The following is a 26,773-nucleotide window of genomic DNA, read 5'->3' as shown; positions in this document are numbered from 1 at the left end:
CTCACTCAAATAAATAAAATCTTTAAAAATAAATAAAATTAAATAATCTGAGAACAATTCATAAATCTTTCCTATACACACACATTAATCCCTCTTACCTCTGTGTCCCCTAGGTAGGTGGTCTGTATACCTGCCTTTCTTTAAAGGAAAAGGAAACACCAAGCTGTAATTCATCCTTCCACATGAAGACTCCCAGAGTGCCTGGGGTGTTGCAGATGCTCAGTAAAAAAGTACAGAAAAGTGTTTCCATTCAGTCAAGTGACTCTGAGAAATACCACTCTGCACATTAGCAGAATGGTGAACTTTCCCTAGTATTCCCCTGTTTTGGAAAGACAGAACTGTCCAGATATCATAGAAAACAAAATCCGACACTGATCCTATCATACCCACAGAAGAATGTACAAAACAATTTCTTTCTTTAGACCCCAAATTCCTGTTGTCATTTGTATTAGTCAAAACTCTTTTAGTAGCAAGAGATAGAAACCCCACTCAAACTGAGCACAGCATAGTAGTATGCAGTACAGACTGCTGTAAAAAATTCTCAAACAATGGGTTAAAAAAGAAGAATGTTTATTTCTCATGTAATAATCCTATGGAACCCAGGAACACAGCTTCCTTCAATAAGATTACTCATCCATCCTTACCACATGGCTTCCATTTCATGAGCCAAGATGGCTGCCCCTGCCTCCTCACAGTATCTACATTCTACCTAAGGGGAAGAGAAGAGGGGGAGGAGGAAAGCATGTTCCTTTCCTATAGAACAAGAGTCTGAAAACTATGGCCTGCAGGCCAACCACCTGTTTCTGTAAATGAAGTTTAACTGGAACACAGTCACACCCATTCATTCACATATGATTTATGAGCACTTTCACACCACAAAGCAAGGTTGTGTAGTTGCAGCAGAGACTGGATGACCCACAGGGCCTGAACCACTTATCATGGGGATAGTCACAAAAAATGATGCCCGCTCGCATTCTATTATTATACAAGATGTTCACACAAGGAAAAGCTGGGTGAAGGTGAGAGGGGCAAACTAGCAGTCCTGCAGACAGTCTGAGATCAGACAGGGACACACTCTACTATTTTCCCAACTCTCTGCAAATCCCAAACTCAAATTAAAAATAAAAGATTTTTTGGGGCACCTGGCTGGCTCAGTTGGAAGAACATGTGACTCCTGATGTCAGGGTTGTGAGTTTGAGACCCACATTGGGTATAGAGATTACTTAAAAATAAAATCTTAGGGGTGCCTGGGTGGCTCAGTGGGTTAAAGCTTCTGCCTTCGGCTTGGGTCATGGTCTCAGGGTCTCGGGATTAAGCTCCACATCAGGTTCTCTGTTCCGCGGGGAGCCTGCTTCCCCCCACTCTCTGCCTGCCTCTCTGCCTGCCTCTCTGCCTACCTGTGATCTCTGTCAAATAAATAAAATCTTTAAAAAAATAAAAATAAAAGCAAAATCTTAAAACAAACAAATAAAAGATTTTTCAAAAGATGTTATTAAATGAAACACAGAGTTGGATGTCACTGGGACACACATAACAGACAGAGGATCTATACCCAAAATATATACAAAAATACAAATTAATGAGAAAAAGACAACACTGTAGAAAAACAAACAGAAGAATTTCACCAGGCACTTTCAGAAGAATTATTCAAATGGCAATAAGGATGAAAAGCATGCAACATAATTAATAATTAGGGAAATGCGTATTAAAAACACAAGAAGATGCCACTATACACTCACCAATTGGCAAAACTTTCAGTCTCACAATACCAACTGTTGGTGAATATGTGGATCAAGGGGAACTCTCATTCCCTGCTATCATTTGGTATAACCACTTAAGAATAACAGTTTGGGGGCACCTGGGTGGCTCAGTGGGTTAAGCAACTGCCTTCAGCTCAGTTCATGATCCCGGAGTACCAGGATCGAGTCCCGCTTCCGGCTCCCAGCTCCATGGGGAGTCTGCTTCTCCTCTCTCATGCTCTCTCTCACTGTCTCTCTCTCAAATAAATAAATAAAATCTTAAAAAAAAAAAAAGAATGACAGTTTGGTATCATCTACCAAAGATATGCATACCAAATGGTCTAGCAATTCCACTTCCAGATATATATGCTAGAGAAATGTGAGCACATGTGCCCCAGATACATAGACAAAAATGTTCATAGAGCTTTGTTCATAATGACAAAAATTGAAAACATCCTATGTGGTCATCTATCAAGAGGTGAAAAGTAAAGTATCTGCAAGTAAAGTATTTGCAAATACTACATGGATGAAACAACATCGGGAGGAATGGCAAAGTAAGGACCGTTAAAATCCCTCTCCTTCAGAGATACAATGAGGACTCTGGAAAAAATAGTCAAAATCAATGTTTTGAAATTGAGGAATAAGATGTCCCATCTTCTTGGAATCTAGAAGGCCACCTACACAAGTAGGATCTTATAAAAACACCTAAGGAGACTCTAAGCTCTCACTTCTGGCTGCTCATGAGGCTTTGTAGAAACAGTAAGTGAAGGATAAGGGGAACTTACAAACTGCCTTCATGAGCACTGAAGGTGTACCTGACATGCACATGGAGCCTCTCCACAAAGGTTGGGAGATGTAATCATTTCACGCGTTTAATGAAATCTCTGTTTAATCATTAGCTAACCACTACGCTAACTGATCAGAAACTTCACTGGCCACAGGGCACCTAGGTGGCTCAGTCACTGGGTGTCTGCCTTCCAGTCGGGTCATGATCCCTGGGTCCTGAGAACGAGCCCTGCATCAGGCTCCCTGCTGGGTGGGAAGCCTGCTTCTCCCCCTCCCACTCCCCCTGCTTGTGTTCTCTCTCCTGCTATGTCTCTCTCTTCAAATAAATAAGATCTTTTTAAAAAGAGAGAGAGAGAAAGAAACTTCACTGGCCACACATGACAAAAAACACAGACTTCACAAATTTCATTCATGAAAGTCACCAAACAAACAAACTGCAACTACAACAACAAAGAGCAAAACCAAGTCCTGGGAAGAAGGGATCCGAACTCCAGAGTTTTCACATTAGATTTCTTCTAATGTCCAGTTTTCCAGAAACATTATGAGGCAGGCAAAGAAATAAGAAAGTATGATCCGTACATGGGGGCGTAATAAAGAGAAACTGTAGCTAAGGGAATCAAACATTGGACTTACTAGACATAGACTGTGAATCAGCTATTTTAAATATGTTGAAAAAACTAAAGCAAAGTATTAGCACAGGATAAATTCAAAGCAATCCACACCTAAACACATCATAATCAAGTGGACAAAAGGTAAACACAAAAAGAGAATCTTGAAAGCAGCAAGAGAGAGATGACGTACCATGTACAAGGACTCCTTGATAAGCTAAACAGCAGACTTCTCATCAGAAACCATGGAGGCCGGGAAGCAGTGGGACACCCTCAAAAGGCTAAAAAGAAAAACACTGTCAACCAGAAATTCATATGAACAAAATAGCCTTCAAAAATGAAAACCATGGCTGTAGGACTGACTCCCAGCATGACATGAGGAGATCCCACTGACCTCTGTGGTAAAACTGGTGAAGACTATAAAAACACAACTATTTAAAGCCTCTGGAAATGGCCACGAAGGCAAAGGACAAATGAAAAATATACCTATTCAACAAAATCTATGAAAACTCAGTAAGGAAAGCAAGAGTCTGAGGTAGTCAAACCAAGACTGCTGCCTCCCACCACCATCAGCAAGGCAGAGACCCAACACCAGGCCACTGCAGCCAGCCAAGAACAAAGGGCACCCTCTCGGTCCAGCTCCCAGTCAGAGGGTTTTCCTTCAGGAGGGGTAGGGCAGCATTTCTCAGTTTGCACCTAGCTACCTGGTGTTCATTCTAAGACCTGGAGGGGACATTACTATTTTCCTTACATTAATAAGAAAGGATTATAAAGGAATAATGTAACTTTCTACACGAACAAGTTATATAACCTAGATAAAAATAAATTCCTGGAAAGACACAAATTACCAAAACTGACTCAAGATTACATAGACAATCCAGGGAATCCAGGAGTGCTTCAGTGGTTCAGCTGATTGAGTCTCCAACTCTTGGTATCATCTCAGGTCATGATATCAGGGTCATGAGATGGAGCCCCACATCAGGCTCTGCCCTGGGTCTGCATGGAGGCTGCTTAAGATTCTCACCCTTCCTCTTCTCTTCCCCTCACTGGTGCACACACGCTCGCTCTCTCTCTCTCTAAAATAAATAAATAAATAAAAGATGAAATAGACAATCTGAATAGACCTATATAAGTTTTTAATTTGTGACTTGAAAAAATACCCATAATGAAAAGCCCAGGGGAGAAGGCTTCACTGGTGAATTCTACCAAACACTAAGGAAGAATTAATACCAATTTTTCACAAACTCGTCTCAAAAATGCAAGAGGAACACGTTGCAACCCATTTTATGAGTCCAGTATTACCTTAACAACAAAACTAGACAAATACATTACAAGAGAAGAAAACTACAGACCAATATATTTTATGAATATGGATGAAAGTGTTCTCAGCAACATATTAGCAAACAAAGGCAACCAACATATAAAAAGAATTATATACCATGATCAAATGGGTTTTTTCCCAATAATGAAAGTTTGGCATGGAGCACTATATCAAAAAAGTGTACATCAAAAAAAAAAAAATGATGTACTGTATGGTGACTAACATAACATATAAAAAATAATAAAAAATAAAAATAAAAACATAGGAAGCAAAAATAAATAAATGCTGGGGCACCTGGGTGGCTCAGTGGGTTAAGCCTCTGCCTTCGGCTCAGGTCATGATCCCAGGGTCCTGGGATCGAGCCCCGCATCGGGCTCTCTGCTCAGCAGGGAGCCGGCTTCCCTTCCTCTCTCTCTGCCTACCTCTCTGCCTACTTGTGATCTCTCTCTGTCAAATAAATAAAATAAAATAAAATCTTTAAAAATAAATAAATAAATAAATGCTGATAATCTTTAAAAAAAGAATGAAAGTTTGGTTTAATATCCAAAAATCAAAGAATGAAATAATAGAATAAAAATGAGAGAGGGGCACCTGGGTGGCTCAGTGGGTTAAGCCTCTGACTTTGGCTCAGTTCATGATCTCAGGGTCCTGGGATGGAGCCCCGCATCAGGCTCTCTGCTCAGCAGGAAGCCTGCTTCCCCCTCTCTCTCTGCCTGCCTCTCTGCCTACTTTTGATCTCTCTCTGTCAAAAAATAAATAAAATCTTAAAAATGGCACATGGAGACCATGCCATTCTCCATCACCACCACAATCAAGTTCATGCCCTCTAACTCATTCAGTGCCACTTTGCAGAGCAGCGCATTCTCCTTGGTTGGTATCCTGACTGCCAACTACATGTTTCTTATAAGAAGCCAGAGCCTGATGATCATCTCCTTCTTGCCCATGACCAGTGCATCTCCAACAGCACAGCAGCAGCAGACAGTGCCTTCAGCTACTTCTTCATGGCCTATGTGATCATCCTATTGACCACCTTATTTCCTGGTCCTGTCCAGGCTAGAGTTCTGCCACTACCACAAGCAGGTGGACCAGAGCAGCAAGTGGACCACACATAGGCAGAGAAGATGAGATATTCAGCCCTCAGCCTACAGCCTACCTCCAAGATCGCTCAGCCCATTCTCAGAAACATCACAGTCCTTGTTCCCATCCACCTGCTTTGCCATCCCTGGTACAGATGAGGTGTCCCCACCAGGTCCATCAAGGTTAGGCCCAGTGTTGAGGGCACCTGCACTAGAGATAATTATTTTATTCCTGTGTCCTATTCCTTGACTTTTTTTCCTTAAGATTTTATTTATTTATTTGACAGAAACAGAAATAGCAACATAGATAGTGAGAGAGAGTGTGAGTGGGGAGGAGAGGGAGATGCAGGCTCCCTCCTGAGCAGAGAGGCCAACTTCAGGCTCAGGTCCAGGACCCTGAGATCATGACCTGAGCTGAAGGCAAATGCTTAACCGACTGAGCCTTCGATATGCCTCCTATTCCTTGACTTTTCACATCTCTGACTGACTGGGCCACAACCTCATGGCTATGTGCAACTGGCCAGGGAGGGCCAGCTTAGTGCTGGCTGGACTGGTGTTCCTTTCAGGGGCCTTGCTGTGTACACTGTGATTGTGATGCACACCTACCTGGGACCTTCCAGCACACGGGGTGAAAGAGCACAAGGGGGAGTTTCTGGGATGTTGGCAACTTTCTCTTTCTTAACTTAGGTAATGGTCATATAGACATTCATCTTACAGTAATTTACTAAATTGGACATTTATGTTTTATGCACTTTTTTATATATGATTCAGAGTAAGAAAAATTTTTGCATTAAAAAAAGTCTGCATGACATACGCATGATGCATACATCGCTGTATGAGTATGGCACACCTTACCCATACAAACTTCAGGTCTGCCTGTGCGTGGACTACTTACGATATGCACTAGATTAACACTGGTTTGTTGAAGCTGCAATAGAAGAGTATTCTGTTATTTGCAGCCACATACATCGTAATTATATGTGATCAATATGACCTTGGCATTCATTGTGTAACAGCACTGCTTTATTCTTTTTAAGAGCTGCATAGGAGCACCTAGGTGGCCCAGTCAGTTAAGTATAAGATTCTTGATTTTGGCTCAAGTCATGACCTTAGGGTCATGGGATTGAGCCACACATCAGGCTCCTCACGCTCAGTGGAGAGTCTGCTTGACATTCCCTCCCTCCCACCCTCTCCCTCTGCCCCTCTCCACCCTGCACACTCTGTCTCTCCCTGGCTCTCTAAAAATTTTTTTAAAAAGAGCTATTAGTTCTATGTCACATAAATATGTCATATTTTTTAAAGATTTTACTTATTTGTTAGAGAGAGAGAGTGCAAGCACAGGCAGACAGAGTGCTAGGCAGAGGGAGAGGGAGAAGCAGGCTCCCTGCCAAGCAAGGAGCCCGATGTGGGACTCAATCCCAGGATGCTGGGATCATGACCTGAGCAGAAGCCGCTTAACCAACTGAGCCACCCAGGCGTCCCTACTATTTTCTAAAAAGATTTTATTTATTTATCTGAGAGAGAGTTTGTTCACGGTGGAGGGAGGGGCAGAGGAAGAGGGAGAAGCAGACTCCCCCCTGAGCAACGTGGGGCTTGATTATAGGATCCTGAGATCATGACCTGAGCCCAAGACAAATGCTTTAATGACTGTGCCACACAGGCTCCCCAATGTGTTATATTAAACCAGACCAGTTCCCTACTGATTAACAATTAGATTGTTTCCAGGCTTTCACTATTCAAACAATGCTGCATTGTTACCTGTCCATGTGTCCGTGCACATTTGGAACACACCTATAAAATAATTTCCTAAGCCTTTAAGTGGTTGATCAAATGATTCGTTGAAAGAATTAATTCTATGTTAACAGACATTGCGTGCTTGGCTTCTAAGGAGGGTGTAAAAATGTAGATTCCCTCCACCAATAGGTATCACAGTGCCCGGTTACCCCAGCCTTGCCAACACAGGGTCCCATTAAAAACCGCACCAAACGACAGTGTAGGACACCAAAATTCTCTCAAAACAATCTGGCTAAGTGGCTAGGATAGGGATTCCTACTACCCCAGGGACCTACTTTTTCAACTTCAGCCTCCTAGGGCTGGATTAACACCTTCTAAGAGTAGACAAGGTAACAACTAAACGAGTCATAGCGATTATTACTACTACCATCCTGACTTCCATTCCGCAAATTGGAAGCCTTTTTTCTTTTCACTTCTGGAGCAGACAAAACAAAAATATTGTTCTATCCTCTCTCGCTTATTCTTTCTGGTACAGTCCCTCTCTACCTCCCACCGTCTTCTCCTCCCTCCCAGACAAGTTTGTCCTTAGAAGCCTCACTCTTCTGTCACAAGGCTACAAGAACTATGATAATGGGTCCCTGTCTCTTTACCTTTTTTTTTTTTTATCACATACTCCAAGGTCCTGTTACCAGAGAGTACTTAGAGCAGTTAAGATCAGTCCCACCCCAATCTACCCGGGCATTGCTACCAGCTACTTATCGAACTCGGTCAAATTACTTTTGCTTTTTCTCACTGTCCTTATATGCATAATGGTAATGCTGATACTACCTTCCTCACAGAGTTGTTGTGTAAGTGAAGATAGCAAGTGGTTGTTGATACTATGTTATTTCTGCTGTCAATGGAGAAGAACCTGATATAAATTAAACACCCCTGAGTCTCGACACTCATTCTTTTTTTTTTTTTTTTTTAAAGATTTATTTATTTATTTGACAGAGAGAGATCACAAGTAGATGGAGAGGCAGGCAGAGAGAGGGGGGCGGGAAGCAGGCTCCCTGCTGAGCAGGGAGCCCGACGCGGGACTCGATCCCAGGACCCTGAGATCATGACCTGAGCTGAAGGCAGCGGCTTAACCCACTGAGCCACCCAGGCGCCCCTCGACACTCATTCTTCACAACAATCCCACAGATGAGATACCGTTACCCATTTTGCAGACACAGAGCGGGGACTGCCTAATCCTGTCTCTGTCAGGGCCTGGCTGATTGAGCAAGGGGAACGAGTGTTTCCTCATCTGGAAAAAGTAAGTCTCTCACACGGTCGTGGGGTATTAAAACAACACACAAGAACCCTGAACGAACGTCGATACTTCCTCCCCGAACTCCCCACGCCACGCCACGCCACGCCACGTCACGTCACGTCACGTCACGGCACGGCAGCCCCCAACCCCTCCCCCACCGATCGCCCAACGCGCAGGCTCAGACTCCACGCCAGCCTCGCCCCAGCTCGGCGTAGACAGCGGGGCCAGGCGGCGTCAAGGCCCCGCCTGAGCGGACCCGGAAACAGAATCCCCAACAGGTCAAAGCTGGAGTTACTGCTAGGGCACCAGCGCCAGGGGGCGCGAGAGTCGCCTATGTTGGCTCGTGCCTCCGCTGTCACGTCAGCGGGCCAGTTCGGAAATGGAGTGGTTCGCCGTACAAGATGGCTGCTTCCTTTGTAGTTGTACGGAACACAGTTTTTCCCGTTTCTGGAAACGCGGTGATCTGAGAGCAAGGATTGCAGCGCAGGATTCTCGTAGAAGATGGCTGCCACAGAGTTTCAAGGTATCTGTCTTGACGGGGTACGCGACCCAAGGTCCAGGATGGCGGCTCCCATTGCGGACGCGGAGACTGCCGGAAAAATGGACGCGTGCGTGCGTGCGTGGGGCGGGATGGGGTTCGGCCCCGCCCCCGCCGCAGGTGGGGAGGGCCTTGCACGCTGGGTCTTTGTGTGCAGGTGGAGTGTGCGGGGGAGGCTTCCTTCCGTGGCCTTGTCGCTCACGCTTTTCTTGGGAGTCAGTTTGGGCTTAATGATCTCTCGTTGTTTCGCGTTAAGGGACTTTTTCCTCCCAACGGCTAACAAAGGTGGGCAGAATGGGGATTCCTAGTAACCTCAAACTGACTCGGGTAGACAAAGACAACTTTTTCCTCTCAAGCCGTGAAACCAGAGAGTAATCGGGTGAAATTAAATAGAGCCCATTTTTTTCCGAAGGAGTAACTTGCTATTGCTAGAGAGAGCAAAACAGCAGTTTACAAGTTCTAAGGTATATTACGTGAAAAAAACCAAAGCCTAGAACAATGTGTATGGTTATAACGTTGTATTTTGTTTTGTTTCGTTTTGAGATCCATATGAGTGGTCCTGGGGCTCCTGGATGGCTCAGTAGGTGGAGGTTGAGAGTCTTGACCTGAGAGTCGCGAGTTCAAGCCCTACCTTGGGTGTGGAGATTACTCAAAAATAAAATCTGGATTTCACAGACCTGTACCTCTGGGGCAAATAATACATTATATGTTAATAAAATAATTAACCAAAATAAAATCTTGGAAAACAAAACAAGAAGGACCCACATGGGTAGAGAGACAAATGAGCTTCTGAATATGCCACCCCAAAAGTGTGCCTGCCATTTTGACACGTGGATTGTTTTGAGCTGAAATCAGTCCAGACCTAGCAGACTCTGGAAAAAATTTTACCTCTCCCTCAACTGCCTGAAAGAATTTAAATAGGGGGACCTGGCCCAGAAAGAGAATTATTACCAGGGTTAGCTTTTCATCTCAAGGACTTACTTGCATGGCAGGGCAAACATCTGCTTTTATCTTCCTTTGAATTGCCCTTCTCCCTTTTGAAGTCCCAAGCCCTTATCCCATTCCTTAGCTCAGAAATGGCATATAAGCCTCAACTGCCTGAGTGTTTTTGGGTTTCACCTTTTTATGGGGCTTCTGTATATGCAAAATTGACTTTTTTACCCCTATTAATGTGTTTTATGTTGATTTAATTATTAGAGAACCTAGGAGGATGGAAGGAAAATTTTTCTGCCCTTGACACTTGCCTAGGCATAAAATATCTCCACAGAGGAACTGGTAACAGTAATTGCCTGTTCTAACAAAAGCAATAGATATGAAAAGGTGAAGAACAGGGATAGGAAGAAAAGTAAATGCATAATTATTTAAATATGTGATTTAATCACACGAAGTTCCTTTATAAGGTCATCATATTATTAAAGGACAATAGCAAAAAATGTGGCATTTTTCAGCTGTAATCATGAATTTAATGAAGATCCATGAGATTCAATTTGTAGGGATAAAATTTTCAAGGTCAACACTATAGTACTTCTGTATGGTGACTAACATAACATAATTTTTAAAAATGCTATAGTACTTGCTGCAACAGCTCTATTCTATATCCATGTGACTACCTGAGCCCTCTTGAAAGCTAGTTATGTGGAGGCAGGGAGGTTGTTGCTTTTTTGATTGGGGTGTTTTTTTTTTTTATTGTTTGTTTGGAGGTCTTTTGTTTTTGTCTGTTTTTTGAGAAGAGGAGGGGGAATAAGAGGTGTGGCCTGGCAAACAGAAGACACTCAAGACCTATTTGTTGAATGAATGAATGAATGAATGCCTTTCTACTATAGACATATATTCTTAGTGGCATCTTCTGGTATATCTTTCTGTTTTTAGGGTTGGTATGGGAAACAATGGCAGCACTGAACTAGCATTCAGACCAAGTTCTGCCTTAAAAATCATCCAGAAATGTGTTTCCAATGCTCAAAAAAGTAAAGTAGAAGCAGTTCCAGAATTGGCATTGATCTTGGGATCATCTGTTTTAATGTGAAAGAAGTATCAGTCCTCTGTCCTGAAATAACTGACCATTTCTTGAGCCTTTGCCAGTGTGCCTCTGGACAAATGGGCACCTTTACACATACTACTCGGGGATATTAGAGGTATTAAATATGGTAATGTAATCAGAGTTTCACCAAGTTCCCAACCTGTACTAAATGCTCAATAAATATTAGCAATTACTGGGGTACATGGGTGGCCCAGTGGGTTAAGCCTCTGCCTTCCGCTCAGGTCGTGATCTCAAAGTCCTGGGATCGAGTCCCACATTGGGCTCTCTGCTCAGCGGGGAGCCTGCTTCCCCCTCTCTCTTTGCCTGACTCTCTGCCTACTTGTGATCTCTCTCCCTCTGTCAAATAAATAAATAAAATCTTTAAAAAATATATTAGCAGTTACTATTTCGTGGCAACCCCAAGTTGCTTACAGTGCATTTTTGCCTCTGAGAACTTACAGGGGCTTTAAAAATATCCCAGTTATGTAGGGATTTTATTATTATTATCATTATAGAGGCCATGGTATGATGGTATGGTATGATGGAAAGAATTTAGCTCCTTACTGAGCATGTTTGAATAAGTTACCTAACCTTTCGGGACTTTGGTCTCCTCTTGAGTAAGACACGAATCACAAAACCTTTCTCATAGAGTCCCTGTGAAAATAATAGAAACAATATGTAAAGGGATCTAGGCAGGGCATACTAGGCACTCAATAAGTGGTCTCTAATTCTGTAATATTTCAACATCAGCGTTAAGGAACTAATACTGCACTCAGGGGCAAGAGAATTTCTCTGGTCAAGAGACAGGAGCAGGCAGCCACAGGGTGGCGGTTACCACAGGAAGCTAGCTACCGGGAGAAGTTGGAGGGATGGCAGATCCACAGGCTTCAGTGCCTCAGGCTTCCTGCCTCCATTGGAAAAATTGCAAGGCCCCCACCCCAAGCAGGTATGGTCTCCCAGTCGTTTGCTGAGATGCCCCATTGCCAACAGTCACCTGCACTGTTCCCGTGCACGGTCACCACTTTGGAGCATTCACAGTGTCTCCAAGAGGTACCAGCCACTGTTCCTGAGGCTCCTTCCTCATACTTCTGGGTTTGCTATGAAGTGCCTACTGCACATGTTTGATTATTATAGAATTTTTAACTGTGGAAACGTACGCATGAAATTGACCATCTTAACTGTTTTTAAGTGTGCAGTTCAGAGCAAGAATGTGTACAACAGCAGTGAAGGATCGTGGGCTCACCGTTGGTTGAATCCTTTTCACAAGGTCAACGTTACACTCCAGAACCGAATTAGAAGCTTAGAATAGTAGCTGCTCAAGGTTTGAAAGATATTTAACAGTCATCAAATCCAATTTCCCAGTGCTCTGGACATCTTGCCCACCACCCGAGTACCCAGTTTCTGCCTGCATTGGTCAAGGAGCAGGATGCTGTCCAACGTAGAGGGCCTGTTCCATTGTTAGAGAGCTCCGGCTAAGAGAAAGTACTCATTCATTTGGAGCCAAATCTGATCGCTTGCTCTGTTCCTCAGAGATGCAAAGAACATGTTTATGCCCAGCCCATGACAGGCAATGAGGGACTTTGCAGTATCTACCAATATCTACTCTTATGACTTGTGTTTTCCCCACCCGGATCTTTTGTCCAAGCTCCTGACCTACCTATCCCATGCTCTCCTGGTTCTCCACATGTGGCTATCCCAGAAGTATCTTGGACTCAGCATTTCCAAAGCATGACAGTTCTCTCCTCCTTCCATATCCAGAACCTGAACCCAGACACAGCGCACATGGCTATTTGTCTCTAGTACAAGTAACAAACAAATGAGGGCTTGCTTTCTCTCTTTTGTACAAAAAGTTAAGATTTAGGCAAATGCAGCTACCCCTTGGCGCCAGTAGGACCCAGACTCCTTCTGTGTTTTGACAGGAAACCCATAGTACTTTAGCCAAATAGAGATTTCCTTTTTCTCATGGATTGAGAAGTTCTGAGAAGGACAGTCAACCCATGAAAGCCTCAGAGGCTGCAGCTACCTTTAGAGTTTTGGTCAGTTTCCCTTATCCTGTGTCTTTGATCTTCAGAAGTTTGTCTCCTCCTTCGCAATCCCAACCATGTTTTGGCCAAGGGAAGGGAAGGGAAAATGGCAACAACATTTCTTTTTTTCTTAAAGATTTTATTTATTTATTTATTTGTCAGAGAGAGAGAGCATGCACAAGTAGGGGGAGCAGCAGGCAGAGGGAGAAGCAGACTCCCTGATGTGGGACTCCATCCCAGGACCCTGGGATCATGACCTGAGCCAAAGGCAGACGCTTAACTGACTGAGCCACCCAGGCTCCCAGTTGGTCTTTCTTTTATGAACTCTTCAGGAAGCTTTACTCAGCAACTGCCACTTCCACCTCAGTGCCTAGAACCATGTCACCCGGCCACCTCTAGCTGCAACGGAATGCTGGAAAATATGGTTCTTTTAACTGGGCATGTTGCTCTGAACAAATCAGGGTTGTAAGAACAAAAAAGAGAGTGTAGATGTGAACAATAAAAAATGCCTGTCACAGTAAAGCTTCATTGAGGAACGTGAATCATGCTTCCTAACTGCAGGATTTCTCAGCGCCTTTAAAATTCCAGGGAGAGAGAATGTATTCATCCACAGAAAAAGCTCTTTTTGCCATGGTTGTGTCTCAGGAATACCGTTTTACCGCACATGTTTCAGGAAGCACAGAACAAGCACAATCATTCTCTCTAATACTTTCAGAGAAAAATTTTATCTGAATCCACAGTGGATTTGTTAAGGTGTTTATGTTACTGTAATGTAATAAGAATGACAGATTAATGACTTTCATGAAAATTGCATCATTATTCTTTCCATTTCCCAATCCAAAAATCTTCTTTCTCTTTTTTCTCTTTCATAGTACTTCTTTTTCTTCCCTGAATTCTTTCCACTGAATCTTCACCCTTAACATTTTTTAATATGTTATTTATTTACTTATTGAGAGAGAGTAAGAATGAGAGAGTGAGAGAGCACAAGATGGGAGAGTGGTAGAGGGAGTGACAGAGGGAGAGGGAGAGATCTTAGGCCCCTGGGATCATGATCTGAATCAAAGGCAGACACCTAACCAAATGAACCATCCAAGCGCCCCCCGACTTAACATTTTTTTTAAAGATTTTTTATTTCTTTATTTGACAGACAAAGATCACAAGTAGGCAGAGAGAGAGGAGGAAGCAGGCTCCCTGCCGAGCAGAGAGCCTGATGTGGGGCTTGATCCCAGGACCCTGGGATCATGACCTGAGCCGAAGGCAGAGGCTTTAACCCACTGAGCCACCCAGGCACCCCGCCACTTAACATTTATAAGTATTTTCTTCTAGTGTTTTTTTGCATGCATGGGTATATGTAGTCTTATAAATAGTTGAGATAATATGCTTCTATGCAGGAGGAAGAATGATGTTTTGAGGGTTTTTTTCCCCTTTCCATTCTCCATTCTAAGACTGGAAATACACTGAGATTAATGTAAGAGGGAACTTGCAGGTCACTGTGGTAGGCTCTGTTGGTTGATATTCCTCCCTTCTCTTGGCTGATGCACAGTGGGTAGAAAGCTCAGAGTTAAGAAATAGATACAGCTACTATGACAGAGATGCAAAATAATAGTTACTTTACTAAGATGAAAAATGTGTTGGAGCACCTGGAGGGCTCAGTCGATTGTGTGTCTGCCTTTGGCTCAGGTCATGATCCCAGGGTTCTGGGATCAGCCCTTGCACCTGTACTGGGTTCCTTGCTCATCAGGGAGCCTGGTTCTCCCTCTCCCTCTGCCTGCCACTCCCCCTACTTGAGTGTACTCTCTTTCTCTTTCTCTCACTCTCTATCTCAAAGAAAGAAATAATTCATTTGACAGACAGAGATCACAAGTAGGCAGAGAGGAGGAAGCAGGCTCCCCGCCGAGCAGAGAGCCCGACGTGGGGCTCAATCCTAGGACCCTGGGATCATGACCCGAGCCAGAGGCAGAGGCTTTAACCCACTGAGCCACCCAGGCGCCCCTAAATAAAATCTTTTTAAAAAGATGAAAATGTGTCTCCACGTAAAAGTCCAATCTTGGCTTGGGTAGCCCAAGCAAGATGGGTCAGAGTAGTGGTGGTCATGGTCCTGGAGGTAGCAAGAAGGATGACAAGGAAACAAAAAAGTAATATGAACCTTGTGTACCAACTAGAGTGGGGAAAAGAAGGCAACAAAGGGATCAGATACTTACTTGTCAGCAAACTGCCATTGATGACCCTCACATTCGGTGCCAGTTAAAATTATTAAAGTTAGAGGAGGAAGAATTCATTAGAAATCAGGAATAAATGAAGCCTTTAGGAGAAGAGCAAGGAGGAAAGATCAAAGTCTGCTGGAACCCAGCTGCTCGGCCCTGCTCAACCACAAGGTACATGCTGTGATAGGGGTGACGTGGATCCCCTGATCACAGCGACGAAGGTGAAAAGTCCCTCCAGGAGATCGGTGCTGTTACTGAGGGGTCGGACTACCAAATAGGGAAATTGAGGAATCTGTGGCTTTCCTCTTGCTCATTCGGAATATTATGAAAAAAAAAAAAAAAAACGGGTATAAAGCCCCCAAGGAAGTCATTCTGTATGGTCCACTGGGCACAGGTAAAACCTTACTAGCCAAAGCAATAGCAAACCAAACCTCAACCACTTTCTTGAGCATAGCTGGCTCTGAAGGACTCAGAAGTACATAGGTGATTGGCCCAAACTTTCACAGGAATTGTTTCAAGATGCTGAAGAACATGTATCATTCATCATTTTTATTGATGAAATTGATGCTATTGGAACAAAAGAATATTACTCAGATTCTGGGGTGAGAGAGAAATTCAGCCAACAATACTAGAGCTGTGGAAGCAGTTGAATAGATTTAATTCAAGGGAAGACATGCGCATTTTCGTGGCCACAAACCAAGTAAGAAATTGAGATCAGGCACTTACCAGATCAGGCCACACTGACACAGAGAGCAAGGTCCCCCTGCCCAGTGAAAGGACTAAGAAGGATGATACATGCAAGCAGGACGATGCTGGCTGCTGCTGATGTAACCATAGGCGACTTGATCATGGCTAAAGCTGACCTCCCTGGTGTTGACAACAAGGTCATCTGTACAGAAGCTAGTCTGATGACCTCGAGAGAACGTAGAATAAAAGTAACAAATGGAGACTTCAAAAAAAAATCTAAAATTTTTTTTTTTATTTTAAAAAAATTTTTATTTATTTAATAGAAGTCACAGCGAGAGAGGGAACACAAGCAGTGGGAGTGGGAGAGGGGAGAAGCAAGCTTCGCGCTGAGTGGGGAGCCTGAGGTGGGGCTTGATTCCAGGACCCTGGGATCATGACCTGAGCTGAGGGCAGACGCTTAATGACTGAGCCACCCAGGTGCCCCTAAAAGTGTTTTTATGAAAAACAAGAAGGCACCCTTGAGTGGCTCTGTCTTTAGTGAACCACAGTTGCCTTCAAAGAAATGGGTAGGATTGTCCCAGCCCCTCAGAGAGATATGAGTGGGGAGGCGCCCAAAGGAATACATATTCCAGTTGATCTTTCTTAGCAAAACATCCTGTGTATCTTTAAAAATGTTTTTTAGGGGCACCTGGGTGGCTCAGTGGGTTAAGCCTCTGCCTTCGGCTTGGGTCATCATCTCAGGGTCCTGGAATCGAGCCCCACATTGAGCTCTCTGCTCGGTGGGGAGCCTGCTTCCCCCACTCTCTCTGCCTGCCTCTCTGCCTCCTTGTGATCTCTCTGTCAAATAAATAAAATCTTTTAAAAAATGTTTTCTATTCAAGTATAATTAATGTGTGTGTGTTATATTAGTTTCAGGACTATGATACAGTGATTCAGTAATTCTATACACTACTCAGTGCTCATCATATTATGTAGACTCTTAATCCTCTTTACCCATCATCCTTTGTATCTTTTAGAACATGGTATGTAGGATGCCTTTGGGCTGCTTTCATCTTTTGGTTATGTCCAATGCTCTCTTTCAAATAAAGTGTGCTCTTTCTCAAAAAAAGAAAAATCCAAGATTTTCAACAGCTTTTTTTTTTTTTTGAAGGTTTTATTTATTTATTTGAGTGACAGAGAGACAGAGAATACGTGGGGGGGGGCAGGGACAGAGGGAGAGAGAGAGAAGCAGACTCCCCGCTGAGCAAGCAGCCTGATGTGGGGCTCATTCCCAGGACCCAGAGATTACAACCTGAACAGAAGCCAGATGCCCAACTGACAAGCCACCTAGATGCCCCTTTTAACAGCTTTGATTCAAGAAATCAGTAGGTACCTAGGTTCCATCTGACTTGTTGCTTTGTCATCTCCGAGGAGTTGTCATCATCTAAATAGTCTAATACCGGTTGCCACCACATCCAACTCTAGCCAGGCTTAAGTGGGGAGAGAGAAAAGGAGGTACACTCCTTATTTTTAAGGGTATGACCTAGAGGTTTTTCACCCATTGCCCACCCCTAAGTGCCTTTATTCTGAGCATCTATGTATTCAGATAAAAATTTGAGGATCCTGTTATAGTAAGAAGGAGGCCAAGATCTTTGCTCCCCTAAAGTCTATATTCTTTTGGGGGAACACGAGGAAGAAACAAATAACATGTTAGGCAATGACAAATGCTAATAAGAAAACAAAAGCAGGGTAGTGGGATAGAAATGAAGATGGCACTTTAGATAAGGTGCTCAGGAAAGACCTCCTTGAGAAGGGGATGAATAATCAAAGATATGAAGGCAGTGTGCTCCTGGAAGAAGGAATAGCAAATATAAATGCTTTGAGGTGGGAATGAGCTTGGCATATTTGAGAAACTGCATGGTGTGGGCTGTGTTCCTAGAATTTGTTGAAATCAGAAGAGTGTTAACCAAATCACAGAGAGCCCTGCAGGCTAGGATATATATTTTTTTAAGATTTTACTTATTTATCTATTTGAGAGAGTGAGTGAGAGAGCACAAGCAGGGAGAGAGGCACAGAGAAAGGGAGGAATAGGCTCCCTGCTGAGCAGGGAGCCCTATGCAGGACCCTGGGATCAGGACCCCAGCTGAAGGCAGACACTTAACTGATTGAGTGACCCAGGTGCCCCGGGTTGATATTTTTTGAAGATCACTAAATTAACAAGTTATAAAATCTATATTCTGTGGATCAAAGGTGTAAGAGGTAAGACTGTGTGTAAAACCCTTAGGAGAAAACAAAGCCCAACATCTTGTTGACAGTGGTTCAACCATGATTTTGTGGATATAAAACAAAAGGTGTAGGCAATAAATTGGACTTCATCAAAGTTTAAACATAGAATTACTATATGATTCAACAATTCCACTTATGAGTATATTGCCAAAGAATTGAATGCAAGTATTCAAACAATTTTTGTACACCAGTGTTCATAGCAGTATTGTTTACAAGAGCCAAAAGTGGCCCAAATGATGGACCCAAATGTCCATCACTGAATGAATGGATAAACAAAATTTAGTGTATTCATACAATATTATAGAATATTACTTATCCTTAAAAAGGAAGGAAATTCTTTTTTTTTTTTTTTTAGGAAGGAAATTCTAACACATGCTAAAACACTGATGAAACTTGAGGGAAGTACACTAAGCAAAATAAGCCAAAAGGATGAAAGGACAAATATTGCATGTGTTGGGAGGAAGAAACTATCTTCCACCATTCTAGGTTCTTTGGCTGGTAAGTTGATATAAAACAGATTAACAGGAGAAAAACATTTACTCACATACATAGAGAAAGTCCTTCAGAACATGAGACCCAAAGATAAGCCCATCAGTTGAGGATTTTATGCCATCCTGAACCAAGTAATGGAATAGGGTCCTGGGGCTTCAAAGGGAAGGAAGGTGACAGGACAAAAAGAAGAACAAATGGTCATTAGATGTTTGCCCTGCCCTATAGATAGGACTTTCAAATAAAAATTTATCTCTTGTAATAGCTCTCTTTATGGACCAGGTCCCCTATTTAAATCCTTTTAGGTGATTTGGGAGAAATAAAAGTTTTTCTTGAGTCTGCCTTCAACTCAAAATAACCCACCAGCCAAAATGGCATATTTTGCAGTCACAGTTTGCCCCTCCCCTCAGTCCCACCTTGGAAATTTCCCCAAGAAGTTTCACAATCCTGAAATTGAATTGGTAGATTGCTCCATCTCACTGAACCACTCTCTTAATACTGAGAATAGGTCAGTTCAGTTAAACAGTTATATCTCTCACTTCAGGAGGTGGTGATTCAGGTGGATTCCCAAAGTTAGGGCTGTGTTAACAAGAGGCATTTCTATGGAAACAAAAGAAAAACAATGATTAATGATTGGAACAGATTATAAACCCAGTCTCTGAGTTCTGAAGGCAGTGAGACACGATTTCTAGAGGCCTGGCTCAAAATATCTTCAGGCAGAGGCAATCTGACAGATTTTTCTGGGTTGTAGTTTGAATGTCACTGGTGATCATACTGAGGGGTCACATTGCAACAGGCCTGATTGTCCATACATGAGCTGTTGTGGTGATTTCTATGAAGTTCATATCAGGTTGTCCAACTCTAGCTTGCATGGCTTCAGAAAAATGGCAGTTTTAGTTCTCAAGGATTCCATGTCAGAGGGTAGGAGGAAAGCTGGAAACATTCTTTTGGAGAATTTAGCCAAATATTGGAGGAAACTAGAGAAAGTCAGGATCCAGTTTACAGGTAGAAAACAATTTCTCAAAGAGAATTAACAGCACTAGAATTTGATATCCACAAAGGTGTATTAATGAAACATAATTTTTCTCTCTACAATCACCCCCATTTTTATCAAAGATAACCATAGCGAGACTAAGGCATCTGAAAACCAAGTCTAATTTCAATCTGCTTGGCCTGATCATATATATAAATGCAGCAAGAATAGTGATTGACCTTGTAGGCTCTTTTAAATCTACTTTGCTGGAACTTTTCCTAAGGAATCTCGGTTTGAACTTTTCTTTTTCTATTTTTTTTATTATGTTATGTTAGTCACCCTACTGTACATCATTAGTTCTTGATGTAGTGTTCAGAGTTATGGAGCCACAGAGCATAAGTGGGGGAATGGCAGAGGGAACGGGAGAATCAGCCTCCGCACTGAACAAGGAGCCTGATGTGGGGCTGGATCCAGGCCCCTGGGATCATGACCTGAACTGAAGACAGACACCCAACTGATTGAGCCACCCAGGCATCCCTCAGATTGAACTTTTAAAAGCGCCTCTAGGTTAACAAGCCATACTAAGGACTAGCATCATGTTGTGCCTGCAGTACCTATAGATTTGGGTGAATTCCTCTTTTTTTTGAGATTTACAGAATATCCTAAAAGTCCTGCACCTGCCAGGATGTGACCTTCCTTATTCAGCTGGTAAGGCTCCCGGGAACCCTGTAAGCAAGGTACCAGGCCAATTTTTCCATGGGGTTTTATTGGCTTCATAAAGTCAGTATTAGTCCCTTAAATCTGTCTGGTCATGGGGGCACCTAGCTGGCTCAGACAGAGGAGCATCTGACTCTTGATCTCAGGGTTGTGAGTTCAAGCCCCACATTTGGCATAGAGATCTCTTAAAAAAAAAAAAAACACTTTAAAAAAACGCTGTCTGGGCATATCAGAGTCTATGTACACCTCTCTCAAATGTGACATTCCAGTCAAAGCCTTGGTAATATAATCTGTTTCCAATTGTGTCTGTTAGGGTCTGTGATCAAAGGAACGAGACTGATATAAAGCGAAAATCAAACAAAGCTTTATTTCACACCAAGCATCAAAAATCAAACTGACTGGTCAGGGCTGTCTCTTACAAAAAGACGACGATGATCCCAACAAGGTCACTCCCAAGAAGGCTGCTCTGGACGACGCTGCTCCGCAGATGAGGCCGCTCCCCGGTCGGAGCCGCTCCCAAGAAGAGGCCACTCCCAAGAAGGCCGCTGCTGATGAGGTCACTCCCCGGACAGGGCCGCTCCCAAGAAGAGGCCACTCTAGAGGAAGCCGTTCCCAGGACGAGGCCGCTCCCAACGACAAAGAGGCGATAACGACAGCGACGATGACAAGGAGGACAACACCGATGACACAGACTCTGCTCCCCATGACGCCACTCTGACAAGGCTGCTCCCCAGAGGAGGCCACCGCTCTGGATGAGGCCGCTCACCGACAAGGCCACTCCCCAGTCAAGGCCGCTGCTAATGAGGTCGCTCCCCGGACAGGGCCGCTCCCCAGACAAGGCTGCTCCGGCGAGGCTTCTCCCTGGACAGGGCTGCTTCCCGGACAGGGGCTGCTCTGGCGAGGCCGCTCTGGAGGAAGCCTCTTCCCCGATGATGCTGCTCCCGCAGGGAGCCTGCTTCTCTCTCCGCCTGTGCCTGCCACTCTGCCTGCTTGTGCGCTCTCTCTCTCTCTGCATTGGGTTCCCTGCTCGGTGTAGAGTCTGCCAAAGAGTTTCTCTCCCTCACTGTCTCCCACTTGCACTTGCTCTCTCTCTTTCTCTAAAATAAAGAAAACTTAAAAAATATGTTTTGACCTCAAGCTAAGTTTTGAGAACTTCCAGAGGGTCCTGGAATATCTCAAAAGATTTGTTCTCTCTCCCTATAAAAAGAGAGCTGTTAATACCAACCAGGCTTATTTGGAATGTTAAATTACAGGGAAAGAATTATCAAATTAATGATGATAAACCTTCTTAGATTATATTGTATGTTATTGATACTATTAATATAAGTTTTCTAGAAATTATATGAAATTCCTAAAATTCTTATATGTACCAGTATTATCAGTCACAATTCTAGTTACTGGAACGCCTGGGTGGCTCAGTCCGTTAAGCCGCTGCCTTCGGCTCAGCTCATTCTCCCAGGGTCCTGGGATTGAGTCCTGCTTCGGGACTCAACTTAATTAAATTTAATTAATTAATTTAAATGTTAATTAATTGTTAGCAAGTGTGACCACCCATTAAAATTTCTTTCCAAAGATTGCTTTTCCACAAACCTACAACTTTCTTTTCCTTCAACAAAAATTTATCTCCTTTTCTTATACCATCTCTTACCAAAAACATACATCCTCCTTTCCTTGCATATGGAGATATTTCCCTTATTATTTCTAGTAACTTTAACTACATATGTTAGTTAGAATTCTTAACCCTTAGAAGTCTTGCTTTCTAGTGAAAACTAAGAATAAGCAATTTTGAATTGTATTATACTGGTATTCTTTAGATTGGCAAATTTATGAATACATTTCATAATTTCTGGAAACATATGCTTCTTCACAGTATAATCTTTCAACATGACACAAGATATGTTTACCAAAAGACCCAAATATCTTTAATTCCATTTAAAAAAAATTCAACTGAGTAAAATTTAAACATCTGATTAGAAAGTTTCAAGAATAGAACAGTATCCAAGGAGCTATACAAAATGGAAGGTTTTGGGGGCACCTGGATGGCTCAGTCAGTTGGGCATCCAACTCTTGATTTCAGGTCAGGTCATGATCTCAGGGATGTGGGATGGAGCCCCACATCAGTCTCCGTGCTCAGGGAGGAGTCTGCCTGGATTCTCTCTCTCCCTCTGCCCCTCCCTTCTGTGCACTCTCTCTCCCTCCAAAATAAATAAATAAATCTTTTTTTTTTTTTTAAAGGAAGGCTTTTATAGGCAGGAGATAAAATAATTAATATTCAGTATTTTGGGGCAGCTTGGTGGCTCAGTCGGGTAAGCATCTGCCTTGGGGTCAGGTCATGACCCCAGGGTCCTGGGATCCAGCTCCACATTGGGTTCCCTGCTTAGTGGGGAACCTGCTTCTCCCTCTCCCCTCTGCTCCTCCCCTTACTTGTGCATGCTCTCTCTATCAAATAAATAAATAAAATCTTTTTTAAAAATGCATTCAATATTTTATCTCATTTGGAAATGATCTACATATTTAATGACTATACATCATTTAATTTAACATAGCAAAACTAGTTTTAAGTTACCAAAAATATTTGGGGAAAGTATTTAAGTAGACATAACATAAAACATAAGTATTGATGGAATGCTGATTTATAAACTGTTATCTTACATCTATTTAATTCACTTGTTCTTAAGAATTATGCTTAGAAAGGAAAATTTCATGAAACATTAAAAAGCGAACCATCACCTTAAGTTATCTTTCTTGATGACAAATTCTGGAATGGAATTGACATGAGCTTATTTGACTTTTGGTAAACCTAGGTAGAATAAAAATATATTTTATGCTGATAACTCTGAAGTTATGGCTATTTTAATTAAGCCAACAAACTTAAACTAGCTTTAATACTAAATATATTTCCAGATCAATTGAACATAAAAAGTATTTGGGTTACTTTCTGTTGTATTTCTAAGAACTTAACTATATAAGCATTTCATTTTCTTTAAGCCAATTGAATAAAGTTCTTTTACAAGTTAATTTTGGTGATACCACCCACAGAGATAAAATGACACATATCTGCAATAATATTTGGACACATAAAAATACAGACACAGAAACCTTATAGTTTCATTTTTTAAATTTTAGCCATGAAATAGATATGATAATGTAAAAATCATGTTATAAAAGAACAATTGGGATAAGTCTGTCTTCTCAGATGGTTAAAGCCTTTTAGAAGACACTTAAGATTTTTATTTGTTGGGGCGCCTGGGTGGTTCAGTCGTTACACATCTGCCTTCAGCTCAGGTCATGATCCCAGGGACCTGGGATTGAGTCCTGCATTGGGCGCACTACTCAGCGAGAAGTCTGCTTCTCCCTCTCCCACTCCCCCTGTTTGTGTTTCCTCTCTTGCTCCATCTCTCTCTGTCAAATAAACAAAATCTTTAAAAAAAAGATTTTTATAGTTCTTGACAAGTAGTCTTAATACGAGTTCTTTTAAGAACTTTGGTTTCCTGTAAATAAAATCTTTAAAAAAGAAAAGAAAAAAGGGGGAAAAAAAGAACTTTGGTTTCCTAAAGTAAGAATTCCTATAGTACTTAGGTTTCTGGATTGGTAAAAAGGACTTGGTGGGGTTTGAAATGCCTCTGAGCTGTATTTCTAGTTTTTCATAGATTTGTAAGATAAGGACAATCATCCTTAATTCCTCAAAGAATTGGTTCGGAGTCTGTGTAATGAAGGACTGACACACCCATACACCTTTATTAGAATGTTTTTCTTTCCCTCTGGGTACATAATTTTATTCTACCTTAGAATAGAAGGTCTAAACCAAAAAAATACTTCCTTTTAAATATAGGGATGCTTCATTTATCGTGCTTCACTCTATTATGCCTCTCAGATACTGTTGTTTCTACAAATTAGAGATCCGAGGCCACCCTGGCATTGAGCAAGTCTGTTGGCACCATGCCCACTTCATGTCTCTGTGTCACATTTTGGTAATTCTTAAAATATGTCAAACTGTCTCATTATTATTTTGTTTGTTATGGTGATCTGCGATCGGTGATCTATGGTGTTACTACTGTAATTGTTTTGGAGCGCCACAAAATGCGCCCACGTAAGGCAGTAAATTTAATTGACAGGTGTTGTGTGTGTTCTTGACTCGTCCACCAACCAGCCCCAACCATTGCCCCTGATCTCCTTCTCCGTCTCCTCCGTTCACCCTATTCCTTGAGCACAACACACTTGAAATGAGGCCAATTAATAAACCCACAATGGCTTCCAAGTGTTCAAGTGAAAAAAGAGTCACACATCTCTCGTTTTAAGTCAAAAGCTAGAAATGAATCAGCTTCATGATCATGGCCTGTGGAAAGCTGGGATAGAGGCTGGAAGCTAGGACCCTTATGCTAAACAGAGTTATGAATGCAAAAGAAGTTTTCTTGAAGGAAACAAAAAAGTGCTACTCCAATAAATCTGTGAATGATAAGAAAGCAAAAAAGCCTTATTTTGATACAGAGAAAGTTTTAGTTGTCTGGATGAAAGATCAAACCACCACAGCATTCCCTTAGCCAGAGCCTCACGGAGAGCAAGGCCCTCTCCCTGTCCTTCTGTGAAGGCTGCTCGAGGTGCGGAAGCTGCAGAAGAGAAGTGTGAAGCCGGCAGAGGTGGTTCACGAGGGTGAGGGGAGAAGCCGTCTCCGTGACAGAAAAGAGCAAGTGAAGCAGCCAGTGCTGGTGCAGAAGCTGCAGCACGTCGCCCAGATCTCGCTGAGATCACAAATGAAGGTGGCCGCCCTAAACGACAGATTTCCAGTGCAGATGAAACAGCCTGTTAGTGGAAGAAGAGGCCATCGAGGACCCTCAGAGCTAGAGAGAAGTCAGTGCCTGGCTTCAGAGCTTCAAAGGACAGGCTGACTCTCTTGTTAGAGGCTCATGCAGCTCAATGACGGTAAGTTGAACCAATGTTCATATACCATGCGGAAAATCCTAGGGCCCTCAAGAATTAGGCTAAATCGGGCAACTGGCTGGCTCAGTTGGTTGGGCTACTGCCTTCCATTCAGGTCCTGATCCCAGAGTCCCAGGGCTGAGTCCTGCATAGGGCTCCCTGCTGAGCAGGGAGTCTGCTTCTCCCTCTGTCCCTTCCCACTCTTGTGCTCTCTCCCTCCCTCTCCCTTTCAAATAAATAAAATCTTTTAAAAAAAATTATGCTAATCAACTCTGACTGTGCTTTATAAATGGAGCAAAAGGCCCAAATGAAAGCACTTCTGTTTACAACATAGTTTACTGGATATTTTATTTTATTTTCCTTTTTTTTTAAGTTTTTTTTTATTTATTTGACAGATCACAAGTAGGCAGAGAGAGAGAGGAGGAGGAGGCAGGCTCTCCGCTGAGCAGAGAGCCCGATGCGGGACTCGATCCCAGGACCCTGAGATCATGACCTGAGCCGAAGGCAGAGGCTTTAACCACTGAGCCACCCAGGCACCCCAAGTTTACTGGATATTTTAAGCCCACTATCGAGACCTACTGCTCGGAAAAGAAGACTCCTTTCAAAATACGACTGCTCATTGCCATGCACCTGGTCACCCAAGAGCTCCGATGGAGAGATACGATGAGATGCTGTTTTCATGCCTGCTAACACAATGTCTGTTCTGCAGCCCAAGGATCTGGGGTGGGGGGGTGATTTCAACTTTCAAGTCTGTTATTTAAGAAGTACACCGTGTAAAGCTACAGTTGCCATAGATAATGGATCTGGTGGAGCTGGGCAAAAATCAACTGAAAACTTTCTGGAAAGGATTCACCATTCTAGATGCCATTAAGAATGTTTGTGATTCTTGGGGCACCTGGGTAGCTCAGTGGGTTAAGCGTCCACCTTCGGCTCAGGTCATGATCCCATGGTCTTTGGATTTGCCCCACATTAGGCTCCCCACTGCTTCTCCTTCTCCTCTCCCCTTGGTTGTGTGCTCACGCTCTTTCTTTGTCAAATAAATAAATAGTCTTTTTTAAAAAATGGAACACTTGTGATTCATGGGAAGCAGTCAGAAAATCAATATGAACTGGAGTTTGGAAGAAGTTGACTGCAATCCTCATGACCTTAAGGGACCAAGACTTCAGGGGAAGAAGTAAGTGTGGGTGGGGTGGAAATAGCATCTTAAAGGGATGAGGATTTGCTCCTTATGGGTGACGAAGAAAGTGGTCTCCTGAGATGGAATCTACTCCTGGTGGAGAAGCTGTGAAGATTGTTAAAATAACAACAAAAGAGTTAGAATATTACATGAACTTAGTTGATAAGGCAGTGTCATGATTTGAGATGATTAACTACAGTATTGAGA

The 26,773-nt window shown here is 42.8% G+C and overlaps 1 pseudogene; it reads left to right on the top strand.

Moving 5' to 3' along the window:
- Positions 1–26,773, top strand: part of LOC116858201 — a 55,419-nt pseudogene that overhangs the window by 5,851 nt on the left and 22,795 nt on the right.

The sequence above is a fragment of the Lontra canadensis genome, unplaced genomic scaffold, assembly GCF_010015895.1.
Source record: "Lontra canadensis isolate GAN:19392208 unplaced genomic scaffold, GSC_riverotter_1.0 scaffold133, whole genome shotgun sequence".
In the NCBI taxonomy this organism is placed as follows: Eukaryota; Metazoa; Chordata; class Mammalia; order Carnivora; family Mustelidae; genus Lontra; species Lontra canadensis.
The sequence above is the reverse complement of the archived record's forward strand: the minus strand, read 5'-3'. Positions and strand labels throughout refer to the sequence as shown.